Source organism: Camelus ferus, chromosome 12 (assembly GCF_009834535.1).
Source record: "Camelus ferus isolate YT-003-E chromosome 12, BCGSAC_Cfer_1.0, whole genome shotgun sequence".
In the NCBI taxonomy this organism is placed as follows: Eukaryota; Metazoa; Chordata; class Mammalia; order Artiodactyla; family Camelidae; genus Camelus; species Camelus ferus.
In genome coordinates, this window is record NC_045707.1 from 8,342,370 (window position 1) to 8,367,586 (window position 25,217).

General features: G+C 58.1%; 1 protein-coding gene across 3 annotated transcripts in view; it reads right to left on the reverse strand.

Moving 5' to 3' along the window:
• The window catches only part of SHISAL1 (shisa like 1), a 134,303-nt gene that overhangs the window by 77,805 nt on the left and 31,281 nt on the right, over positions 1-25,217 (reverse strand). The window contains exon 1 of one of the 3 annotated variants that reach the window (XM_032492408.1): positions 979-1,167. The exons of 1 other annotated variant lie outside the window; for it this stretch is intronic. The gene's annotated coding sequence lies outside the window, so the exon portion shown is untranslated. Of the gene's footprint in view, positions 1-65; positions 591-978; positions 1,168-25,217 lie in introns of those variants that run through there. One more of the 3 variants, XM_032492407.1, reaches the window with a different exon arrangement.

The following is a 25,217-nucleotide window of genomic DNA, read 5'->3' on the forward strand; positions in this document are numbered from 1 at the left end:
GACCCCGGCCCGGCGCGCCCCTCCCCCGCGCGACCCCCGCCCGGCCTGCCCGGGGCGCCGCTCACCTCGTGTCCGCCGCCCGCTCGCTCCTCGCTCCGCCGCCGGGAGCCGGCGCCCGCGGGGCTGAGCCGGCTGCTGGGGCGCGGGGCCGCCCACGCCCCCGCGGTGCCCCCGCCGCCGCCGCCGCCGCCGCCGCCGCAACAGTTGTCCCGACTCCGGGGGCTGCGGGGCCGCGGGGACTCGGGGCTCCGGGGCCGGCGCCGGGAGGGCGCCCGCTCCTAGGCGCGCGGGGCGCGGGATCGGGCTGGGGCTCCGGCTCGCGGACCGGCCGCCGGCCGCCTACCCTGCCGGCCCGCCCTGCCGCCCGCCCGGCGCTACTGGGCGGCCCGCGCCGCCCGCCCGCCCGCCGGCCCCGAGCCCCGCTCCGCGCCCGCCGCTGCCGCCGCCGCCGCCGCCGCGCTCATGCTCGCCGGCCCCGCGCTCGCCGCCGCCGCCGTGCCCACTTCACTCTTTGCCGCTCGCCGCTCGCCCTCTGCTGCCCCCTCTCCCCGCTCGCGGCGCCCGGCCGTCCTGCCCTCGCCGCCGCCGCCGCGCGCCGCACTCCCCTCCCCGGCGCCCGCGGCTCGCTCGCTTGCTCGCGCTCTCTCTCTCCTCTTCTCATTTTTTCTTTCGCAATCTCTCTTCCTCCCCTCCTGCGCGCTCTCTCCCCATTCGTGTGTCTCTTCGTTTTTTCCCTTTTGCAGCCTCCTTCTTCCTTTCTTTTGCGGTTCGTTCTTTCTTCTCACTCTCCGTTTTTCCTTTCCTCCTTCCCCCCTCCACTTCTTTCCTTTCTTCCTACTTTTCCTTTCTTTTTCCTTCTCTCCTGTTTTCCCTTCTTCCTTCTATTCCTTCCTCCCTCTTTCCCTCTCTCCTTTCTCTCCTCCTCCCTGCACCAGGTCTCCAGTTCTCCATCCCCCCAACCCCACCGCACACACTCACCTGCCTCCTCCTGGCTGCTCCCCGCGCTCCCCTAGGCCCAACTCCGGGGGCTCCCCCAACTCCTCCCTGTGGGAACACCAGAGCCCCTTCTGCCAGGTGGCCTCCTGTCCTCGCAGCCCCTCCTGCAGGCTGCCTGCCACTGGAGGGCCCCACCTGCAGTGCTCCTTCCCCCGGCGGCGGGTGTTAAGCAAGACATTCCTCCTGCCCAGCCCCTGTAGGAGGTGGTCAGCGGCAGCATTAGACTGGGGCGGAGAATCCTCTACATCAAACAAGATCCTCCGTCCAGTTTCCAGTGGGAAAAACCCAGCTTCCCTGGCTGCCTTGACGGCTGCGTGGGCTCCCCTCTCCTTTTCCAGTCCCCCTTCTCTCCATCCCTCGCCCCTAGCAGTCCCCGATCCCCCCCCCCCACTTCACCCCTCACCTGCAGGACGATGCTGTGCTGCAGCCAACCTCAGTAAGCCTGCTTCCCCAGCTTCCCCGACACCTGTCCCTGACCCAGTGACCTCTGCTGGTGGAGATTATGTATGAGGACGTTGCATCCTCTTCGAGGACCCCGCAGAGGAACGAGGGTGAGGGTGGTTATCACTTGGTTGTCTGGGGAGGGGAGCGACTTTGAGTGCCCTGGAAGTCAGCCACTCCCATGCCATTGGGTCTGGCTGCATCTTTACAGGCGCTGCTTGAACCTCCCAGGAACTGAGCGGAGACCTTCACACACTTTACTTTACTTCTTCCTCCCACAGCGCTGGGCCGTGTCTTCCCTGTTTTGCAGATGAGCTGAGGCGTAGAGAAGTTAGGGCGCTTACCCTGAGCCACACAGCTGTGGGGGGATGGAACCAGGCTCCAGCCCAGAGTCCCCTCACCCCCGGCTTCCAAGCCCAGTTTCCCCACCTGGCCAGTTTCCTTCCCTAAAGAGGTCACAGCAGCGTCTTCCTCAAGGGGTGCTGTGAAGACTAACTGAGGCAGGGTACTCGAAGCACTTTGCCCAGCTCCTGCAAACCCTCCCAGAGGGGAGACAATTCCATGGGATGATGGAAAACAAGGACCAGAGAGGCTAAGAAACAGGCTGAAGGGTCCAGTGCGGGAGGTGAGCAGGACTTGGGTTGAGAGGGGACTATCCTTTGAGCTCCCAGCAGGCGAAGGCTGCGTCCTGGACATCATCACAGCTATATGGTGTGTGTGAGGGGTGTGTGTGTAAAGCATGTGCGTATGCGGTGTGTCTGTGTCTCCATGTGTGACACTTTCAGGGCGCGCTGAAAAGCCTCGTATTCGGCAGAGTCCCTCTTTCCCAGCATTTGCATCACCGAGCAGGGCTCTGTGTTTGTCCCAGGTCTGGGTCTGGCGCTGGACACCCAGAGATGAGACACCCAGACAAGCTTACAGCCTGGTTGGGTCACCACATGGGATGTTAAACCTCCACAAATTCCGATTTTCTATAGGATCCCCCTTCCGGCATTCAGGACGCTCCTGCAGCCAGCTCCAGCTACGTCCCGCCTGTGGGTTCCCCTAGTTGGCTCCTACATGTACTCTTGAAGCCTCTGTTACACACCTGCCGAGTGCTGGGCTGCCCTCACCGTACTGCCAGGGCCCTGCACCTTCCCTTCGTATAGTCAGGCTCCCCCACCTTGCACAAAGCCACATTGCCTCCCTGAGCCTCAGTTGCCTCATCTGCAAAATGGAAATGTTTGCACCCGTCACAAAGTCACATGAGGATTCAATGAGGGGCTGTATCAGATAGGAAGCGGTCCTGCCGATTATCCCAAATGCACCAGTGCCTTGATCCACATCAGCATCCCTGCTGTCCCCCCAGGAGCTCACAGAGCTGGCCAGAGGATGCACAGGCTTTGGAACCGGTTGGACCTGGGTGGAATCTCAGCTGGGCCACTCACCAGCTGTGTAATGGGGGGTGAGTTCACTTCTCCCAGCTCCTGGGCTCTGCGTTCCTGTAACCTCCATAACCAATATTCACAGACTGAGTGCCTTAAAACAACACATATTTATTCTCTTCCAGATCTGAGGCCAGAAATCCAAACATCAGTTTTGCTGGGCTGAAGGCACGGGCAGGGCTGCCTCCTTGGAGGTCCTAGGGGAGACTTCTTCCAGCTCCCGGAGGCTGCCTGCATCCTTGGCTTGTGCCCGCAACACGCCAACCTTCTAAGCCGGCACCCCCCCACCTCTTTCTGCCCCGTCTTCATATGGCCTGCTCCCCTGAGTGTCAGAGCCCCTCTGCTCCCTCTCAGAAGGACACCTGTAATGGCGTTTTGGGCCCACAGATAATACAGAATAATCTCCCATCTCAAGATCCTTCCCTTAATCACATCTGTGAAGCTCCTTCCTCCTTGCCATGTAAGGTGCCATCCCCAGGTTGCAGGGGTTAGGAATATAAGGCTATCTTTGGGGGCGGGGGAGCATTCTCAGTCCTCCGCACTCTGTGCACCAGTGGGAGCAGGACCGGGCAGCCTCCTGGAGCCGCTGGGAGCTGGAGGTGAGCCCAGCGTGGAGCCCGCCCCGCAAACGTGTGTGTCTCCGCCCTGGGCGGGGCTGGGGGAGAGGTGCCGGGGCTGGGTGTGTGGGCAGGTGAGTACCCAGACCACGAGGGAGACGTGACCCCCATTGCTAAGCACCTCCTGGGAATCGTGAATCCTGGGAGTCTGCCGCGTGCTCCCTCCACCCTCTCCGGCTCCTTTAATCCTGTCCCTATTTACTATTTCTCTGCCTTCGGGAGGCCTGCTCCCCCGCAAACGCGAAGCTCCGGGGAGGGGGGGGCAGGCGGGGCGGTGATGACTCACCCTCTCTCCCTCTGCTCCCTGCTCTCTCCGCAGAGGAGAGCAGCCTTTTCAAAGGGCTGGCTGGGGAGGGAGCTAAATTTAAAGCCAGGCTTGCCGAGAAGATCACCTGCCACATCAGAATTGCTGCCGTTTAATTAGAAGTTGGGGGCAGCCAAGGTCCAGTGGACATCCAGCCTCGGCATCTTCATCCCCCACCTCCCTTGGGGAGCAGCCCCCCACCCTCCCAAGGAGCCCCTCCAGTTCCTCCTTCTCCCTCTCCAAGACCTTAGGATTCCCACCCCAAACCCCCATTTCCCAAATTCAAGACATAAGGAAGTTGTACGCTGGGAGGTTTGAAGACTCCACGCCCTCCCCAAGTCACCCACGGAGGATGTGGCCAGGCCACCTTTTGGAGCCTCTTTCCTTCTCAATCCAAAGGGACTGAAGTCCCCAGGCTGCAGTCCGCTGCTACCGGAAGGCATCAAGCCCACCCTGTTTACCTGGGAGGAGACAAGCCCTGAGCAGGGGAGACTGGGCCCCAGGCCCCTGGAGGAGCCCGCCCCGCCAGCCAGCCTCTGCTGCCCAGCCCTGCCCCGCCGAGACACAAGACCTGTTAGCTCACGGCCATCCTTATGCCCCCACTGCTCCCACTCTCCCAGCTGGCCGTGGTACCCACGTGTGACAGGGGAGCCACAGCCTCCTGGTGGCTGCAGGGCTGGATAACGTGGGCAACAGGATAGCCCAGGGTTTAGGCACTGTGGCTCTGGAGCTGGAGCGCTGAGCTGACCCCTATGGTGGCCTGAGCCAAGCCCTCAGCCTCAGCTGGCTCTTCTGTAAGAGACTGTGAATCTCGACTGCTCCGAGCCAGGTGCATAGTAGGTGCTCAGTGTGTAGAAGCAACTGCTGTGGCTCCTGGTTGTCCTGGAGATTTGGGAGACCAGATGGGGTGAGCAGGTTGTCTGGTCAAAAAGCCTCCCTGAGGCCAGACACACTGCACTGACACGAGCGTGTGCCGGGCCAGGGGCCATAAACTCACTAGGGCCTCCTCTGGACTCCTGCCAGCCTCCCTCCTGGCCACAAGATGTGACACAGTTTCTACTCTGGCCCTAGCAGAAGGCCTGGCAGAACCATTCACAGCCCCTGAAGCCAAGAGAAAATAGGGCTTCTGTCTGCATCAAAACATTGGCAGACCCAGTTCCAAAAGGGCCCCATCCCCTTACCCCCCCAGTGTTACTCCACTGTGGCAAAAGAGGTTTTCCAGTTGTAATTAAGGTTCTTAATCAGTTGATGAATAAGATCGGGAGGTTATCTGGTGTGCCTAACCTAATCACGCAAGCTCTTTAAACGCAGAGAGCATTGTCCAGCTAGCAGCAGGAAAGGAAGACTCAGAGATGCCAGCAAAAGGGGAGATTGGACACTGGGGAGGCCCGTGCTCAGATGGAGGGGACTTAGGACAGGGAAGTGAGAGTAGCCCCCACCAACACCCAGAAGGAAAATGGGCTCAGTCCTGCAACCGCGAGGAACCGACTGCACTCTGCCAGCACCCTGAAGAGTTGGTGTCTCCCCAGACTCTCCCCAGAAGAGCCCAGCTTGGCTGTCTACTTGATTTCCACCTCATGAGACCCTAAGCAGAAACCTAGCCGAGCCCACCCTGAATCTGACCCACGGAACTGCGAGATGATGAACGGGTGCTGTTTGAAGCCGCTCAATTTGTTACATGGCAATAGAGAAACCAGTACACTCGGCAACCGCTTGTGCGAATCAATTAATTTTTCTGGGGCCAAGATCTTTCAGCCCATCCCTCCCACTGCAGACCCCTGGGCTGGTCTGTGCACGGCACAGCCTGCCTTAGCCACCGCTCTGCCTGCAGACTTCCATGGCTACACCTTCTCAGGATGATGTCTGAGCTGCTGGTTTGGCATTCAAGGCCCTCTGTGTTCTGGTCCTCACATCTGCACGAGTGGCCCTGCCCCACGTGTGCTGTTCCTAGAGTAGCCTTTCTCCCTCATCAGGCGTGAGTTACGAATCGTCACGGCTCCCCGTTCTGAAGCACAGCGCCAATGCGTTCCCAAGTCTCTATTTCTTTAAATACACCCCCCTCAGAGTGGCTTACGTGGATGCTGGGGAGATGTCAGCCAACATTCTATGCACAGTTGCAAATTCCCCTTTTTGGAAAAATTTTAAAATGAGGAAGAAAAGACACAGTTCCCATCAGGGTCCTGCTATTTGCTTGGGGCAGCTGATTCAGGCAACAGGCATCGATCCAGAGAAACGCAAAAACTTGGAAACCCCCAAGGCTCAGAGTTGCCTGGTCCCCATGAGTCAGGAACCGTTGTGTGGTCCAGGGTCCCCGGGAGCGTGTCTGCCACAAAAGGGCAGCAGGAACCAGGAAGGAAGAGCAGGAGTGGGGGTAGTGGGGCACACCCACTTGTACTCCCAAAACCTGAAAAACAGGAGACCCCAGTGTGTCCTTGACCTCCTTGAGCCTCAGTCTCCTCATCTGTACCCTGTCACTGAAAATAACCTCCACTTAGGTGGCACCGGGCTCTGTTCTCATTGATGACAAGCCTACGGGATAGGAGCTGGTACCCAATCTGTCACTGTAACGGTTTTGTAGGCGGGAAGCTGAGAATACAGGTGACGCACTGTGACACTGGCTCTGGGGTTGCGGGAGGACCTGGTGAATGAGCGAGCCCTGGCTGCACAGCCACGGGGCCTGAATCCGGGTTCCCCTCCTGCCAGCTGGTGGCCTTGGGCAGATGGATTCACCTCCCAAAGCCCGTCTCCTCATCTCTGAATCGGGATGACAGTGGACAGGCGGACAGCAGAAGCCAGAGAGGTTCTTCTGGGGGGCGTGAGAGAACCCCGCCCGTACCTCCGGGGCAATCACCCCCACCCCAAACCTTCGAGGCATCAGCTTACATGGACAATGACAGGATCCTTCCTCCACGTCTAACCCAGGTTTAGATTTGACTGCAGCTGGCGCCTCACAGGCTGAGTCTCACCAGTGTCTCAAACCCAGCGCGGCAGAGGAGGAGAATAATACGATGCAAATTGGTAGGCTAGAGGCCTGTTTCTACCCAGCCCAGCACTCCCCAGGTCCAGAATAATAACAACAACAATGATAATCAGGATAATTGGCGTATGCAGAGAGCCACGTGCCCTCCACACCCATTTACACGTGGGGAGGTGGACGCAGCAGTAAGGGCACGGATCTCAGAGCTGCAGGAAGGGGGCCCAGAGAGGTCGTGTGATGGACCCAAGGTCACACAGCACATGAGAGGCAGGCGTAGGCCAGAAGTCCGAGGACTCCGATGTGCTCTTCCCTGGCAGCCCTTCTGGGGGGCTGGGGTGGGGGCGCAAGGCAGCCCGGCCATAACAGGAGCCTCAGCTTTGCAGCAGTAAGGCCCTGGCAAGTCCACCGACCTCTAGGATGAGGATCCACCTCCTCTCTCTCTTTTTTTTTAATTAATTAATGTATTATCGTATTACTTTAGCAGGGAGCAGGTAATTAGGTTTTATTATTCGTTTTTCAGAGGAGGCACTGGGGATTGAACCCAGGACCTCATGCGTGCTAAGCATGCGCTCTACCACTTGAGCTATGCCTTCTCCCCTACCTCTTCTCTTGAATTCGGGGAACTGCTACTTGGGGCAGGAAGTGTGCCTTCTCTCTCCGCCCTACCTGGGTGGGCACGTGGTTATCAGCTAAGGTAACACAGTCTTAACCGAAGCCAAGGTAAGGCTCCCACTTATTGGGTGCTCTGTGCCCCACAGTGTCATGGGGGTGGTCTCCCTGAATCCATCCTAGGAGTTGCTTCTCTGTGTTCCTGCTGACAGATGACAAACAGGCCCAGAGAGGTCAAGTGACTTGCACAGAGTCACACAGCCAGGAAGTAGTAGAGCTGGGATTTGACCCTGGGTCTGTCCCTTCCCTGCCCGAGCCCTTGGCCTGTGCTCTTGACCTCGATGAAGGAGGAGCAAAGTAGAGAGCCCTGGAATGGGACACGTCCTGGCTCTGCTGCCCCAGGCCTCAGGTTCCCCGCCTGCTCCGTGCTCACTGCCGGTCGGGCCCCTCTGGCTCCGACATTGTGAGGCTCTGGCAGACTCAGGCCAGCCCTGGCTTCTTTCAGGTTTAGCTCAGCCATTGGGAGGCAGGTTGTCTGGGGTTCCACAAATCAGGCCTGCTCGGCCTGGGTCGGATTTCCAGGCTTCTTTGATTTTGCTGAGCGGCCTCTCCCGATATTATAAATGGTTTGGCTTGGCCTCACAGAGCCACCTTTGTTATTGCAACATCTCGTGTTTCCACAGAGTTGGGGGAAAGAGGAGCCTTTGGTGCTGGGTTCCAGCATCTGGCTGAATTCTGTTCTGGGGAGGCTCCCAGCTGTGGGGAAGCCGGCCCTGGCCTGGGCCGCAGGGTGGAGCCTGTGGCCCTGGCCAGGTAGCCCCCGCCTGTCTGGCTGCCTGCCGGTCACAGCCTGTTCACCGGGCGACATCTGTGATGAATCAGAACCTCTGAAGGGTGACTCAGAGGCCTGACAGGGAGCGGCTGGAGTGAGAAATATGAAGGAGCTGTGCCTTCAGTGCAGGCTGGGACACCCAAGGGCCCTGTCCGAGGGCTCCCCCAGCTGTCTAGGGCCAGCCGAGCCCTGGTGCCTTTGGAAGAGGGTGAAGGGGAAAGGACCCTCCAGCTTCTAGAGCCTGGACTGGTGCGCCTCATGCCAGGCCTGGGGCTTTGCAGTCCCCCATAAGCAAGGTCTCTTGCTTTTGCACCATTTCAGCTGAGGATTGGGAGAATCAGAGGGTGAGTGCCTTGCCTGGGGTCACACAGCAGGTCAGTGGAAGCTGCTACCTGCCTTGTGTTAGAGTTCCAAGTTCAGGACCACTTATACCATTTACATCACTTTCTTGATCTAAGAAAATGTGGCCCCACTTCGGTGTCCTGGAGATGCCTCTGTCTCTGCCCTCCCCATCCTAGACCCAGACCATCTGAGGGCCCAGGCCCTCTGCAGTCAGTTTTGCTCACATATCGTTCAAAGGCCTCCGAAGAACATGATACCTGGTACTGGAGCCCAGCTGAAAAGAAGACGGGCTGCTTTCTGCCCCAGAGCACCATGGGAATATCCTGGGGTGCCACCTGCAGAGAGGGAACCCCAGAACCACGGCCTGCCAGAGCAACCTTCCAAGATCAGCGACGTGAGCCCTAATTACAGATGAGGAAGCTGAGGTTTAGAAAGGTCCAGTGACTTGCCCGAGGTCACCTAGCACATGAAGCCTCCTTGCCACCTTCATGTCCTATTTTAACGTGAAAATTACAAAATAAGCCCCAGCTTCGGCGTCAGACTCTTGGGTCTGCCTTGTATCAGTGGAAGTCACCTTCCTTCTCTGAGCCTCGATTTCCTCATCTTTGAGATGGGGACCACAGTTCCTAACTTTCAGGGACCCTGTGATATGTGGTCGATTGAGGCCATATCAGTGTCTTCACCTCAAGCCCGGCACACAGTAGGGCCTCTATTTTGCTAGCCCCCTCTCTACCCATGCTGGGAGCTAGGGCCTATAGTCTGGTGTTTACTGATTGTAATGTCAGGCACTAGGTCTGAAGCACCTACTGTGTGTGAGGCACTACGCTGAGCACTTTGCGGCATCAGCATCGTAAAAATAACCACAAGCAACGCCCCTGAGCCTCGTGCTGGGCATTTTTCGATGTGTCTGGCAAGCATCACATCAGTTACTGTGAGGTCATGCCCATCTCACAGACAAAGAAACTGAGGCTAACAAGTAGCTTTCCCGAGGCCCTTCAAACCTGGGTCTGCCTGACCCTGGAGCCCAGCTCTCAAACCTGGGCCAGAACCTCTGGTCCGAAAAGCTGAGGTCTCATCCTCCACCTGTCAGGGGCCCTCCGGGCCAGCGTGGGGTGGAGGGAGAAAGCAGAGTCATCGTCAAACACAGCAGGGAGAGGGGCTGGATGTGGACGGGCGACGGCTGCAGCTTACGGGCCACGGGTGCCTCCCCAGAGGGGGAGCCCACAGGGTGATGACCCACCAACGCCCTTGGCCAGGCAGACAGTGCAGGATGGGGTCAGTGCCGCGCACACAGGGACCAACCTGTGTGGGAATTCTGCCCTTAACGACGTGGGCTGCCACCTTTACCAGTCGCAGCCAGGTGTTTCGGCTCCACCAGGCAGAGCCCCAGGAACCCTCCATCTCCAGCCCCGCAGCCACTCCCCCTAGTGGGCCATCCTCCGATAGGAGCCAGAGGGATCTGTGTGGCGCTCAAATCTGACAGCATCACTCTCCTGCTCAAAACCCTGCTGTGGCTCCCTACTTCCTTCTGGATGAAATCTGCATTCACCTGCCACCAAGCTCCATCTCCTGCCACAAGGCCACCCTAGGCTTGCTCTCCTTTTCTGAACAGACCAGGCCCCAACTCTCTCTGCTTTCTCTTCCTGGACCTTCTCTCTTGCTCTTTTTTATCTTTGAGGACCCAGGTCATTTGATTCCTTCTCCTGGAAGCCTTCTCTGAGCCAGGCTTCTCCGCCAGACACAGCCCTGGTCATGCTGAGTGATACTGTGCTTCCATCCCCACCCGGAGCTCTCTGAGGACTGGCCCGGGTCTGACCCGGCTCAGTGTCCCCGACACTGTCCACTCAGGGCCCAGACTGGAGCGGGCCTCGGTGTGAGACAAGTGGTTCTCATGGGCTAGGCTCAGCGAGCTAGCGCAGGAGGCCAGGAGCAAATGACATCGCTCCCAGCTCCCCCCGGGACACCCAGCGCACAGTCTGGCCACATCTGCAAGTTGGCACCAATATTTTATTAATAAGTATACTTGGCATTTGCCTCGCACCTTTCATCCTCAGCTCAGCTCTCTGAGCGCATCCCCAACTTTAATTGATTCTCCCCACACCCCAAATAAGCTGCTCATCCCGCGGCAGATAATGATGTGCGAAGTCCGTAAAAGTGCCGTGATTCATTCCACGGTGTAATTAGAATCCTCTCTTCCTCATCTCCTAGGCCCTTCCTAGTTCTACTCCTCCCTCCCCTGGGCTGACAGGTGGACCTAAAACTTTCAGCATGGAGTGCTAATTTATTATTATTATTATTATTATAAAGCCATGCGCAAGCTTGCCATCTCAGCAGCTTAGTTTTGTCATCAGAAAAAAAATAACAAGATAATTTTTGCAGTGGTGAGAGGCAACCAGAGAGGCAGTGGGTGGAGTGGAGCAGCACTGGAGCTTGGTTTGTGCAAACTAGCTGGCTCAACTGGTGCTGGGGAGGGCCCTGGGAAACCATAGTTTTAGGCAGCTCGCCCTCCTGCAGGAAGACTCCCCTGATTAGTCAGCTCAGATTGGCCTTTTCTGCCTCCATCTGGCCTTTGAAGCCCAGATCTTTGTTGTGATAGGTGATTGCTCTGTGTTGGCCAGCCTTTCCCAACAACACTAGAGTCCTTGTGTCGGATTCAAGTTTCCATGTGTTTGCATCCTGGGAAATGAGCAGAGAACTGGACATTCAGTAACGAGGATTTGTGGACGTGTGGAGGAATGTGGGAATGAGTGAAAAGATGGTGGGTGGGTGGATGGATGAATGGGTAGATAGATAGATGGACAGATAATGGGTAGGTGGGTGGATGGATGAACGGATGCGTGAGTAGGTGGGTGGATGATGGGCGAGTGGGTTCATGGACAGATGAATATGGGGAAGATGGCTGGCTGGATGGATAGCTTCATGGAGAAATGAATGAAGGGACGGGTTGATGGATAGACGGAGAAGTGAGTGATGGGCAGATGGGTGCTGATAGAAGTGTGGCTAGATGGGTTACTGGGTGAATGGTGAGCAGGGGGTCTTTGGATGGACAGTGACAACAGTAGTAACACTCTACCCATAGCTAATGTGTGTTGAGGCTCCAGGCACTGTTCCAAGCATATTAATAACTCACTTAATGCTTGTAACTACTACTAGAGGAGATTGCACGGAGGATGGGGAGATGAGGGCTGCTTGACTGTGTGTTTTGGTGGGTAGACAGGCAGGCAGGAGCCTGGCTGGATGTGTGCTTTGTGATGGAGAGGTGGGCAGGGCTCGGTCAAGCAGATGGGGTACTGGGTGGGCCGGGCAGGGAGGCAGAGGAGCAGTGGACAAGAGGTCAAAAGGATGGGCAAGAGCCTGAATATTTTCTATCTGTTCCACATCAGGGCAGGGTGTCCCGTTCCCTAGACACTCACGTCTGGAATCTCACGTCATCCTTGGCTGCCGTCTCATCCCTCCAGCCCACCACCCCTTGGAGCGCCAACTATCTACACCTCTGACTTTAGACCCCACAACTCTGGATAGATGGGGTCCCCAGCCCCCCTTAGCTGCCCTAGGCCCTCCCACGCACCTCCCACGTGGTGGCCAAAGGGATCGCGGCAAAACACAGTCCCAGTCCTGTTACCTGTCTGCCCCAAGTCGTCCTCTGGTCCCCAATAGCCACGGACACCTAGCCTTCTTGGCATGCCCAGCGCTTCACAGCCAGTGACTGCGGACACAGTGAGAGCCCCTGCTGTCCTCCCACGGCAGGCTCCTTCAGGGCCTTGGGTCAGGACTCACGTTGTGCCCCTTCTGGATGCCAGTCCCACCACCTGCCTCGGGGCCCAGTGAGATCCCTTCTCTCATGGAGTTCCCTTCACAGCCCGCCATCTTCAAGTTAGCGCAGGGGTTTCCAGCCTGGCTCTGGAGTCCCCGTGGGAGGTGACCCTTGGCTTCACCACGGCTGGCGTCCCCGTGTGTAAAACAAGGAGAAGCAGGCCTTCTGGCCAGCATGGTTGCCACAAGGACTAGTGAGGTGCGAGGGGGCTTACTGTGGCAGCTGACACGCCCAGAGCTCATGACCGGTTGGTTGACTGTGATTATTATCAATACAGTGTCTGCCTTCCACCCGCCCCTGCCCCAGACAGTGTATGTCTGAAAAATAAGGCTGGGACCACTGAACAGACTAATCAGCTTGTTGAACAAATGTTTATGGAGCCTTTCCTGTGTGCCAGACGCTGTCCTGGGTGCTGGGGAGGCACCTGCGAAGACAGGCATCCCGGGGCTCACGCCCTTGGCACCTGCGGGCAAATGTGATCCCTGTGGAATCACTTGTCTGCCCAAGTGACTGCAGACTGGACTGGTGAGAGGTGGGGCGTGAGCCCACCTCGTTCACCCTGGCCGGTCCTCGGGACCAGGAGCAGCCTCCACCTTCCGGAGCAGGGTGGCCCCTCCGTCAGCATGTCCAAATCTGAGTCACTGCTCTCTCGGGGACAAGAGGGTGACCTTGCTTATGGACCCTGAGGAGCTAAGAATAGCCTGGGAAGTTGAGCACCCTGCCGCCCTCCCGCCCGTGTGTGTGTGTGTTGGGGGGGGGGACACACCCTGCCGCCCTTTCACCCTTGTGTGTGTGTGTGTGTTGAGGGGGGACACATCCTGCCGCCCTCCCGCCCCTGTGTGTGTGAGGGGAGTAGGGGGGGCACACCCTGCCCCCACCACGTGGCCAGCTGCTGCTGGCGTCTCTGGGGCTTGGCTGAGCCCTGCCAGCTGTTTGAGAGGGAGGAGAGGAGCCGGAGGGAGAAAAGGGATTCCATCTCTGAAAGCGCAGGCTCAGCGCTCAGCTGTTGTCCTTGGGGCCCTGCCTGGAGCATGGAAAGGTGTTTGAGTCCCTGCTGGGTTACTTACTAGTGGGTGACCTTCAGCAAGACACCTGTCCTCTGGTCTCTGTTTCCCAGGTGAGGAAGCAATCACTCCTTGCTTCAGGGTGTGGAGCTGGCTCGGGGCTGCCACCCTGATCCTGCCACCTGCCAGGGGACTTGAAGGGTGGAGGCCCTCGTCCCAGGCCCCTGCCCTCACCCTCCTCCACACTGCTGCCTTGGCCTCCCCTGTTTCCATGTGAACAGGCCGGAGCATCTAGCAGCTCAGATAAGCATTGCTCTGGAATCCGATAGCCTCCGACAAACCCCAGACCAGCCACTCACAGTCTTTGTGACCTTGGACCAGTATTTTCTCTCCCAGTCTGTTTCTTTCTGTATGAAGTGAGAGTTCTGGCCCATCTCGGGCGCATGGTGCTGTAGTGGGAGATACGTATGCAAAACGGCACATAGTAGGTGCTTTTGAGGCACACAGTAGGTGTGTGGTATTGGTGACATGCTTCCTCGTGCAATGGACTGGGTGTGGTGGCTGACACAGTGGGTGACCTCTGCAGGGCCAAGCTGGGAGGGAAAGGAAAGACTGTGCTCTCTGTGACTCCGAGGGGGCAGGCCTGGGACCAGCAGGGAGACCGTTTGAGTGGATTTGGAGGAATAGCCCCCGGCCCTCAGGTAGAGAGCTCCCCATCCCTAGGGGTAATCAAATATAATCTGGTCTTCTGCCTCCCAAGGATATTGCAACAGCAATTCACACACACATGGGTGGGTTAGCAGCCCCCCTGGGGTTTCATGCCACTGGGGTTTATCTGGATCTGGGGCCAGTAGAGACAGACTGTGTAGACTGTGGATTAAAAATCAGACCTGACCCTGCCAGGTCCCTGCTTTGGAGACTTCCATGCTCCCATTGCCCTGGAGGGCAGGGCGGGGAGGAGGAAGGATGGGATCATGGTGGCTCTGCACACTCCCAGTCTCTGGCCACCAAACTGCGTGGAGGACAGACAGGAGGCTGATGCTACAGCTGGGTGAACGCGGATGGAGCAGGGGGACTTGTGACCCAAATGTGGCCAGAGGGCTGAGGGCTTTTGTTCAGGGACCAGAGAGAACAAGGAAAACGCGTGACTGTTAACAAATAAAACTGCCCCCCATTGTGCTGCCCAGAGCTCCAACCCTGCAACCAAGTCATCACGGCCACCTCCGACTACGATCAGACTCCTGCTCCCTGACCACCCATTTGGTGGAGGAGGAGCCTGAGGCTCAGAGAGTTGAGGGGACCCTCTGCTGCTGAGTAGGACCCTGGGCTCCAACCACCGCTGCCCATCGCTGCATCAGCGAGCGGTCCTCATCTGGCGAGTTGGCCAGCATAGGTCACTGTGCCGGTGAATTCCCTGCACTGCTGGCCTCCGGCCCAGGGGCGATTCCCCACTGGGCTTGGGTGGGCCTGCTGGGCTCCAAGGGCTGCAGCTCCAGGAGAAGAAGGTGCCACTGCCCTGCAGCGTCCCAGCCATAGCTCTCCGGCCCATCCACCTCCCAGCCCTGGAGCTGCACAGAGTCCTGAGCTGCTGGCAGAGCCACAGACCGGCTTCTCCTGGTGGAGCAGCTGGAGGTGAGCGCACAGGTGTTTGCCTGCCCCACTGCTGTGACCTTGCCCTGCAGGTCGGGCGCTTTCCCAAGACGGCTGACTTTGTGCTCTCCTCGCTCCTCCTGACAGTCTCCTGATACCCAGTGGCCTCAGGGGGATCTTATACAATCCATGTAATAAGGACCATTCTGCACTAAGGTCTCAGCTTAAACCCTCCCGCCACGCCTGGAATAAGAATTCATTCATTCAACAAGGGTATAGTGGTTAACGCTGCGTACCAGGAATTGCTCCCTTGGAGAGAAGGTGGCAGGGAGGAATTCTTGGTTATATTTATAACCTTGGCACTCTTGTCCATCTGTGGACCGCCAAGTCCCAAATCTCAGCCCTAGTCTCTCTCCTGAGTGCCAAACCTGCATTTCCAAGTGCTCAGGCCCCAAGTCCGCAGTGGAACTCTGGGTTCTCCTGTCCTTAACCCCCTCCCGCAGGCCCTGGCTCCATCCTGCCCTCCAATCAGTTGCCTCTCCTTGGCTCTGCCAGGCTCTGTGGGCTTAGGTCATAACCACAGTTTGGACTGTCCACTTCCGTCCACGACAACCCCATTTGAGCCACCGTCACTCTTGCCTGGACAATTGCAGCAGCTGTCCAGGGTCACCGTCTCCCTCCCCCTCATCCCCGCACCCCATCCCGGTTCCTGGCTGAGTGCCGTAGGCTGGTGTCTGCTTAGCACCTGTAGTGGACAAACAGAGCTGAAGTTTGGACCAACGTGTCAAGGAGGTACCAGTGAGGCAGCTTCCCCAGACGCCGAAAATGAACAGGGACCTTTCCCCAACTCAGGCTCCCCAACGGATCAGAGCAGAGGGACACTGGAGGGACCAGTGGCTTCTGCCCTATCCTGTCTCCAAGGGGGAGGGGTCTGCCGCCTCCTTCACCGCCAGCCTGACGGGACCAGCTGGAGAGTCCGTCCTGTGTTGCTGGAGCTGTGGTGCCTGGGGGGCCCTGAGCCCACCTGGGAGAACAAGGGACCCCAGCAGTGAGTCCCCCGGGCATGGGTGTCAGAGAACCAGGGGCTGGGGGTGGGGAGCGGCAGCAGCCCGGAGTCGGGCTCCGCATTCGAGAAGCCCACCTTGCTGGTTTGCAGAGGATGTTAAGACAGGAGGCAGCCAGGGTGGGGTTTGCGTTTGGAGCCCAGGGGGCTGTGGTTTTGCTGACTTGCTTCCTTGGTCGAAAGGAAACACAGCAGAGCCCTGACTCAGCCCAGGGCCCTCACTCTCTCTCCAGCTCCGCAGGCTAAGTGGCCCTGTCCCGGGCCCAGACCACCACACCCTGTGTCCAGGCTGCTGAGCTCACTGCTCTGTCCATCAGGGTGGGGCGTGTGGGGCCCTGGGCCTTCCTCCTGCCTGGGCCTGTGTACTGGGTCTTGGGGACCTGGAGGCACCTGTGTCGACGTGGAGATGGACTCATGAGCTGACCATGGAGATTTCGAGACTGTTACAGGGTCCGGGCAGGGTCCCTTTCCAGCCCAGAGAATGACCCCCGGTGTGTAAGGCAGGGGACTGAGGCAGAAGGGGGAGGATTTGAGCCTCATGAAGGACCCGTAGCTTGTAGCTAAATCCCTGTTCGCGGAGATCCCAGGTGGTCCCCCACCCCCACTCCCTGCGCCTCCCAGCAGGTGTGTGGCAGGTGCTCCGTGGGTGCCTGTCTGTCTGTCCCTTTGCAGAACTCACCAGAGCCAGTCAGTGGTAGCCGCAGGACTGCCACCCTCCATGGCCCCGTCACACCCAGAGCAAAGCCCTTCCCCGCAACGCAGTTGTCCTGGGACCCACACGGCATCTCGGCTCACCTCTGTCAAATCTCTTCTGAAATGTCAGCTCTTCCATGAGGCCTCAGGGGGGCTCACTGCCCATCCTCCTGCTAAGATTCCCATCCTCTGTTCTGTTTCTGTTTCCACCCTGTATGGCCGAAGTGCCTCCTGACCGGCTGTGCGTTGTATTCCTTTGTTCTGTTGTGACAAACCCCGTCCACCTGGAAGCTCCCCGCCTCTAACCCCCGAGGCAGGGCTCTGTATCTGCTCACCTTCTGCTGTGGCCCCAGGGCCCGGCACATAGTAGGCCCTCAGCAAAAATGAGCTGAATGAACGAACCAACCAGGATTCTGCGGAGACACCGGGCAGACCACGGGCAGGGAGCCAGGCCTGCTGCTCTCCGCTGTGCAAGTGTTTTTTTAAAAAAAATTTGTGTTTCATTTATCAGAAATCAAGGCCGTGTCAAGCATGGTAATATATCTAAATTGGTTGATTAAAGCGTAAGGAAGAAAACGGTACTTTGTGGCAATTAAACTCAAGCCACGGGGAGATTGAGAAATATTGGGGTCCCTTGTGTGGTTTTTGCAGACGGAGTTTCCGTTCATAGTGAGGCCGTCATCCTCTTTATTTCATTATTTCTGGGGGCTCTCTGCACTGCTCCTACCCAGGGTTTCATGATATTGCTATAGAAAGGGATTTCAATAATGAAAATCGCATACCGTTTGTTCTTGCAGGATTGGGAGCCGAGCTGTGCAGAGAGGATGGCTGGGGGGCCTGATGCGGCAGGACTGGGATCTGGGTGTTGAGGTTTCTCTTGCCTCCAGATAGGGATGCTCGGGCCGGGTCAGAGGTTGAGTCCTGGGCCAGGGGCACCTGAGGTAACCAGCTCACTACCGAGGCCTCCTTTCCCCTGTCCTTCCCACCGACCCCTCCTCCAGTCCAGCTCCTTTGTCCTTCCAGCTGCTCCTGGCAGCAAGCACATTCCTGCCCCAGGGCCTTCTCATTGGCTGGCCCCGCTTCCCAGGTAGTTCTGCTGCCCCCAGTCTCTCCGAGGCTGGCTTCCTCCTTCCTTCCCACCTTGGTTGATGTGTCATTTACAAGAGGAAGCCTCTCCCAAGCACCCTTCACCTCTGACGCTTCCCACTTGCCTTCTTGGCTTTTTTTCCCTGAAGCATTCATGGCCGTCTGCTGCCTCATACAGGCACTTGCTTATTTGAGAGCAGTAAACAGACTCAAGAATTCTTTAAGTGGTGGGAGGTCAGAACTGAGGGCTGAGGGAGAGGGAGGGGCAGGGACCACCCTAGGTTTCTGGTTTGAGGAGCAGGGTGAGGGGTGGAAACATTCACCCTGATGGGGAACCAAGGCAACACGTCCCTGACCAGCTGCGGGTTTCCCACGCGTGCTGGTGCCTGCAGCGCCCCCATCGGGTCCCTGCCCCAGCTGGCCTGTCCCCAGTGCCCACCTGGCACTCAGCCTGGCCTCCCTCATCCTGTGGCTGGCCCAGACCACCTGCAGCTCTCCCTTGGATACCCTTGGGTTGCTGTTATGAGTTGAACTGTGCCCCCCAGAATTCACATGTTGAAGTCTTAACCCCTAATACCTCAGAATGTGGTACTCTATTTGGAAATAGGATTGTTGCAGAAATAATGAAGCTGAGGCCACACTAGAGTGTGCCTAATCTAACATGACTGGTGTCCTAATAAAAGGGGGACATTTGGACACAGACACATACAGGGAGAAGGCAGTGTGAAGATGGGGACAGAGATGGGGGGGATGTGTCTACAAGCCAGTGAACGCCAAAGATCGCCAGCAAGCCCCCAGAAGCGGGGGGAAAGGCCTGGAACAGACCCTGCCCAGAGCTCTCAGGAGGAACCAGTCCTGCGAAAACCTTGATCTCGGAGTCTGGCCTCCAGACTGTGAGTGTATAAATGTCTGTTATTCTTAAGCCCCCCAGCCTGGTGCTTCGTTACAGCAGCCCGACACGCTGATACCGTTGCCGAGTTCCGACCAGCCGGCCCCCAGCCCTCACCCTGTGGCCCCGCTCGCAGCCCCACCCCGTCTGGAACTGTCTGTCTGGGAGGGACGTCCTCGCTCATCAAACAAGAAGTCAGCTCTCCTGTCCCTGGTTCCTCATTTGAAAAATGAGGGTAATAATACCCACCTCCCACGGCTGTCACGAGCCTTCAGTAAAGGGCAGCGGACGCGCACCTGGTCCGTAGTACGGCTCAGTAATTGGTGGTGGCAGGAGTGTCCTGGTTATTTTTATTGTTGTTATTATTAACACTGTGATTGTCATTAGCTGTCAGTTGCCAGGAATGAGCTGGCTGCCATGGAGACCAGAGAGCCTCGCAAGGGGTCCTCTGCCCACCACCATGTGCAGAAGAGGGACAGATGTGCATGCATTCATTCAGAGTTACTGTTGCCACCTCTGTGCCCAGAAGCATCTGTCCTCAAGGAGGGAGGCGCAGCAGCAGTGGCTGCAATGCAGCATGATCTGGGCTCTGATGCTAGGACCCTGATGTGCTGTGGGGGCCCAGAGGGCACCTGATCTAGCCTGGACAGGGTGGTGGATGCAGGGAAGGCTTCATGGAGGAGGTGACTTTTGAAAAAGGTACAAAAGAAAGGGAATCTGCACATCCTGGCTCCCAACTCCCGCACCCACGTGCAGTGTGACTTTGGGCTGGCCCCTTACCTTCTCTGGGCCTCTGTGTCCCTGAATAAAAAATGCAGGCCTCCAAGTGCTCATCCTCCAGAAGAGTTTGGAGCTCATGCCTAAGTCTCACCCCACCAGGCCCTACCCTGGGAGCCAGACCTCCCGCCAGGCACTCGCTGCCTCACGGCCAACATTCTGGCCAGTTCCGAGAGCTGCCTGCCTGAGGATAAAAAGAGAAACTCCGAACAGACATCGGAAACATTTCACGACTCCCTGCCCTGCTGCTCCAGTTGAGGAGAAAACAAACAGCCAATTCAATCTCGCTGAAGACCCACGCCCCGCTGGGCCGAGTCGGGACCGTCCAATAAACTCCCAGTTCTTTTATTCAATTTCGGCTCTGCGGCCGGCCACCTGCCTGTCCTTTTGAGCACTGAAATAGCGCGATAAACGGGGAAGCGGGAGCTGGGCAGATGTCACCGTTTCTGAGTGGCCCCTTGCCACACCACCTGGGATTTTGTTGTCCCTGTTGGAAGACAGAATATCCCAGTAACGTGCAGTCTTTCTTTGCCGGCAGATTTAAGGCATCTTGTAAACAGGAGCTGGAGGAGAAAGCAAGCCCTGATGCAGAGCACCTGTTCTGCTCTGAGAGCTGCCTCCCGTGCTGTGCCTGTGGTCCCTCCCCTCCCTGCTCCTGCTTCACAGACGTGGCCACGGTGCCGGGAGCTGAGCGAGCCCACCCGGGAGGGGAGCCAGGGTGCGAAGTCGGGGCTCTGACTGTCAAACTTGCTGTAGGCCAAGACACAGAGTAAGATTTTAGGGGTGAGCAGCTTCAGGAAGATGGCCAGGCTGGTGGGGGCCGAGGGGCGTGTGATAAAGAGAAAAATTGCATCAGGCGCTTGCTAAAAATGGCTCTATTCAAGGCCACTGCAACATGGGGCAAGAGACTGAAGTCAACTTCCGAATATGGCAAGGACAGCTGGGGGTTCCCAGCCAAGGCACAGAGTGAGGGGTCAGCGGACGGAAACTTACTAAGAGGAACTTGATTAAGTATCAAGGGAAGGGGAATTCTTGCTAAACTGGCCCCAGAGGATTCTGGCTACAGGGTCAGGGACTTCGGTACCAAGGGTGGGGGATGAGGAGAGTGAGGAGGGGCATCCTTGATGAACTGACTCAGCAGAACTCTTTGCTCAAACTGGGCTTGGCAGGTCAAGGTCAAAGAGAAGACACTCAGGAAGCCTGAGGAAAGTTTTCTCCAGGAGGGAGTCTGTCATGTGGGGCTGGAGTGACAGTGAATATCCAGGCCTCCTGGGGGACTAGGCAGGGCCTGGAGGTCCCGGGATGTGGCAACGGGGAGGCCGATGTCTGGGGCTGGGAAGAAGGCGACTGGGCTGTGATTTGGCCCCCTGACTCAGATTCTCCATCTGTCAGGTGGGGCCCCTTGTGCTGACTGGACCCACAGGGGAATAGCGTCAGCCCAGAGAAGGGGCTGGGTAATGATGCCTTCCCCGCCGGGCCCCCTGCCCTGGAGCCTGGGGCTTTGTAAACCGAGCTTCCACACAACAGGCCCACCGCAGCCAATGTCATTTGGGGGAGAAAATTCCAACTGAGACAAAGACCCATGTTCTTTGCTACTGCAGCTCCCGGCCCCGTGGGGCCGTCTCGTTGGGCTGTTTACAGCTGGCAGCCAGCTGGGACCGCAAGTGGGGAGGAATTCAGAGCTGGGGCCAGTGGGGCTTTTCATTCCTTGAGGATGTGTCCTCTTTGGGTATTCCTGGGTGATGTGGCCATGGGCTGAGCTGCTGGCACCGATGGAGGCAGACAGATGCATGTGGGGACCAGATTTGTCCTCCAGGATCCCACCAACCTCCGCTGTGACTCAGTTCCAGGACAGCTAGGGACTTTGGAATCAGCTTGGGCCCTGTGAGTAGATGTGCAAAGGGCAGGCCCCCGAGGCCATCGCACGGAGGTCGGCAGGGCCCAAACCAGAGGGGAGAGGCCGCCCGGCTCTTGGTTGCGTGTCCCTGGTGCTGGGATGTGAGGCTGGCTCACTGCCCTCATGCAGAGTGAGTTTATTCCCCCAGGGCAGCGACCCTGCCTGTGTCATCCTCAGATCTGTCCGACAATTCCCGAACAGCAGCTGTGTGCCAGGCAGGGGTGGGACTCCGTGGTGCCAAGGTAAATAGGTCTGGAGCTCCGTACCCACAAGCTCCTCTCAGGGCTGGGCCCTGGCTGGCAGGGTCAACTGACCGTGTCACAGCACCTGGAGGCAGCTTCTGGGGAGTCCAGAACGTTCCCCGACCAGTTCAGGAAGCTGCTGCAGCACGTGGAAAGCAGACAGGCTCTGGAAGGATCCAGGCCTGGGCCCACATCCTGCCTGGACAAGTCACAGTCTTGGTTTCCCCACTGAAGGCAGAAATCTCGGGGCTGTTGGGGGGGACTGTTTCTGTAAGGGTGGCCTGGGAAGGGAGCTATAAATTCTGGAATTATGGTTAGTCACCAGCGTCCGGGCTGAACTGTGTCGTCTCCCAAATCCGTATGCGGGAGTCCTAACCCCCAGGCTGCAGCGGGTGGCTGTGTTTGGAGAGGGGGCCTTTGCAGAGGTGACTAAGTTAACATGAGGTCATTAGGGGGCCCCAATCCAATAGGACAAGTGTCCTTATAAGACGAGGAGACCAGGACGACCGCGTGAAGACACGGAGAGAGATGCTTGGAAGAAACCAACCTCGCCGATACCTTGATCTTGAATTTCAAGCTGCCGGGACGACGGGCAAGTACACATGTGCTGTCGAGGCCGCTCCGTCTGCACCAGCCCCAGCCGACGGGCCCGACCACACCGATGTTACAAGAGTGGAATGAAATGAAGGTCAGAGCCTCTCGGTCTTGAATCCATCTACCACCGGTACCCACTGTGGGACCCTCACTAGCACTGGTGGCGCCCCCAGCCCCTTAGGGCCGGCCTGAGCTGGGCCAAAACAGTTCTCACTCAGAGGGTCCTGAATGCTTTGCTCAAAGGAAATCTTTGAGAGACTTCCACTGCCGACAGGGGCGAAGCCGGAGATTGTGACAACCAGGTCCCGGCCTCCACCTCCGGGGACCGTTGGTGGGGAGGCTCTGGGCCCAGAGATGTTTGCCATGGTCATGACGGTAGCAAATCATTCAGCGAGACAGTTAAGTCAGCTGTGCGGGTCGGTTCAATAGTGTCTAAAGTCACTTCAACTCAGTCTGTCTGAGAATGACTGAGGGGAAGTGGGATGAGCTTCTGGGATGGCTGTATAAGGCCTGGCTCCGAGAAACACTTTTTATAGATTATCTTGTTTATTTTGCAGATCATCCTAAATAAGATAGATATTTTTATCCCTGTTTTATGAGGCTAAAAAGCCTGCCCACGACCACATGGCCAGTTTGTAGGAGAGCCGGGGTTAAGCCACTGAGAATGGAAAGCAAGTTTTAAAAGGGAACAGAAGTGAGCCCAAGACAGTGGCTGGAGAGGGACGCGCCCTGAGGGCGCCCCTGATGGAGAGGACGCCTTCTCCCTCACGCCCCTTCAATGCTCCTTTGCTGTTCCATGAACAAGGGAAGAAAGCCAAAGTCTCATTGTCTGATCACCGAGGCCTGGTCCGTGCCCCTCCTGTGGGCACCTGCTGGTTGACGGCCTGGTGTCCAGAAGGCAGACACTGCCCCTCTGTCTCTTTCCCTCCCAGCACCCAGCACGGGTTCCATACAGCAGGTGACTGTGACTGCGAACCCTGACATCTTGGGTCGTATACCAACCCAGCTCTGCCATCCACCTCCCACCCTCCCACCTCCCTGCCTAATATCTGCGGCAAATGCTATGATCAGACCCATTTCACAGATAAAGAGATCGAGGTCCAGGGAGGTTCAGTGACTTGCCCAAGGTAAATGCCTGGAGGTGGGGACACAAGGATCCACCCATGGCACTTTGGGCCCCCATGGTGGCCTGACTGACCACTGGGAAGCCCTGCCTTCAGTACACATGTTGAGTGAGGCAGACTCCACCTGGAGCCTGGCTCAGCGTGGGTGTCCTGTGAATGGCTGACAAATGACCTGTAGGTCTGAGAGCCTCCAGGTGTGGCAGGTCTCCCTGGCCCTCCTGTCCCTCCTTGGCCAGCGCAGCCATCTTAGGGAGCCTCCAGTCTGTGAGCCCAAGGGCTCTGAGGAGCAGGCGCAGGCCCACACCCAGGACATGAAGTCCCTCTGTCCAGGACAGCTCCAGCCCTCTGGAAGGGGAAGGGCCAGCCCGCTGGCTCAGGATGCAGCCCAGCAGTAACGAGGGTTCCCTGCGGAGCAGGTTGGCGGCGCCGCCTGGACATCACCCAGCATCCTTCCAGGGTGTTCTGGAATCCCACTGGACTCCCTGGCTGACGTGCTGTGAGTCAGCAGCTCCCACCCAACACCTGCTCTGGGCTGGCCCATGGATAGAGCCACCGTGCATCGCAGGAGGGACAGGGTGTGTGAGGGTTCCTGGAGCTCCTGACCTGGAGGCATCCTTAGTCACATGGCCCTGACTCACTGCTCCATTTCACAGATGAGGAGAATGAGGCCCAGAGGAGGAGGTGACCTGCCTCAGGCCCGCCCTCGATGCTGCCTGTCAATCATGTGCTCCCCATGTCCGGCCCCTGTTCATGATCGCAGGGGTGGGGCCACCACATCCCACCTCCTGCGGGGGTACTGGCCTGGTCTGAGGAAGGAGGAACTAGGTCAGGCCCCTTGGCCTCTGGCATGGGGAACAGGGACACATGAAGCATCCCGAAGCCGCAGGAGAGGTAGGGAGGGGGCTTCCCACCAGGGAACCAATCGCCAGAGATGCAGCCGCTGCCCGCTGTCCCCCCAAGGTCATGGCTCCCTGGCACTAGGATGGGCCGGGTCTCCACTTCATGGAGCGTTGGCCCCTCACAACGCACTCATTCAGCTGATATTTTTGAAGCCTCACTGCGCCCCGCGCCCTGTCCAGGAGGCCATGTCTGCCTTCGAGATCTTGCATGGGAGCAGTGGTCTCCAGGCCCGGTGGTAAATGCGGAGATGGGGGAGCACACTGACAAGGGAGCCTGGGGTGGTGGTGGTGGAGGGGGAGCCCTTTTTATAGATGAGAAAACCGAGATTTGGGAAGGCTAGCTGGTACATTTCAGGGCTGGGACTTCAACAAAGCCAGCACCTCGGACTGCATACCAAATGAGCCTTCCCAGTGTCACACATACCAGAACCACTGCCACTCCCCTCCCTGCACCAGTGGAGAGTCATCCCTGGCTCTGCTGGACCCCTGGTCCACAGCCAGCCCCCAGGGCTCCCTTCCCATATGCCCCACCCCTGCCCCCGGGAATGATCGGCATCCGGGGCAGGAAAGCCGGAGCACCTCTGGGGCAGGGTAGTTGTCAATAAAAACCCGACCTTCAATTGTTCCTTGGGCTGATGGACGGAGATCATTGGGTGCCAACCGGGGTGCCTCCCAGGAGCGGCGCAGTGTGGGAGCTGGCTCAGCCCTCAGGGCCGGCACCTGCCCGGGGTGGGGAGTGGGGGTGGTCTGGGCAACTGGCCTGGGTTCTTTCAGCCCATGGGGACATTTAGCCACTGCTTCCAACCTGATTAATTCCTCAGTGCCTTGGTGGGACCTGGAGGCCCAGGCAGCGGCTGGGGAGCTTCTCCATCTGTCTGGGTGGAGTGTGCTAGGTGGAGAGGCGTCTGGAAGGGGTGTGTGTGTGTGTCCGCGTGCACTGGGGCACAGGGAATGCTGGGGTTGGGACAAATCTCCTTCCTCCTCCCCAGAAGGGCTTTGGGAG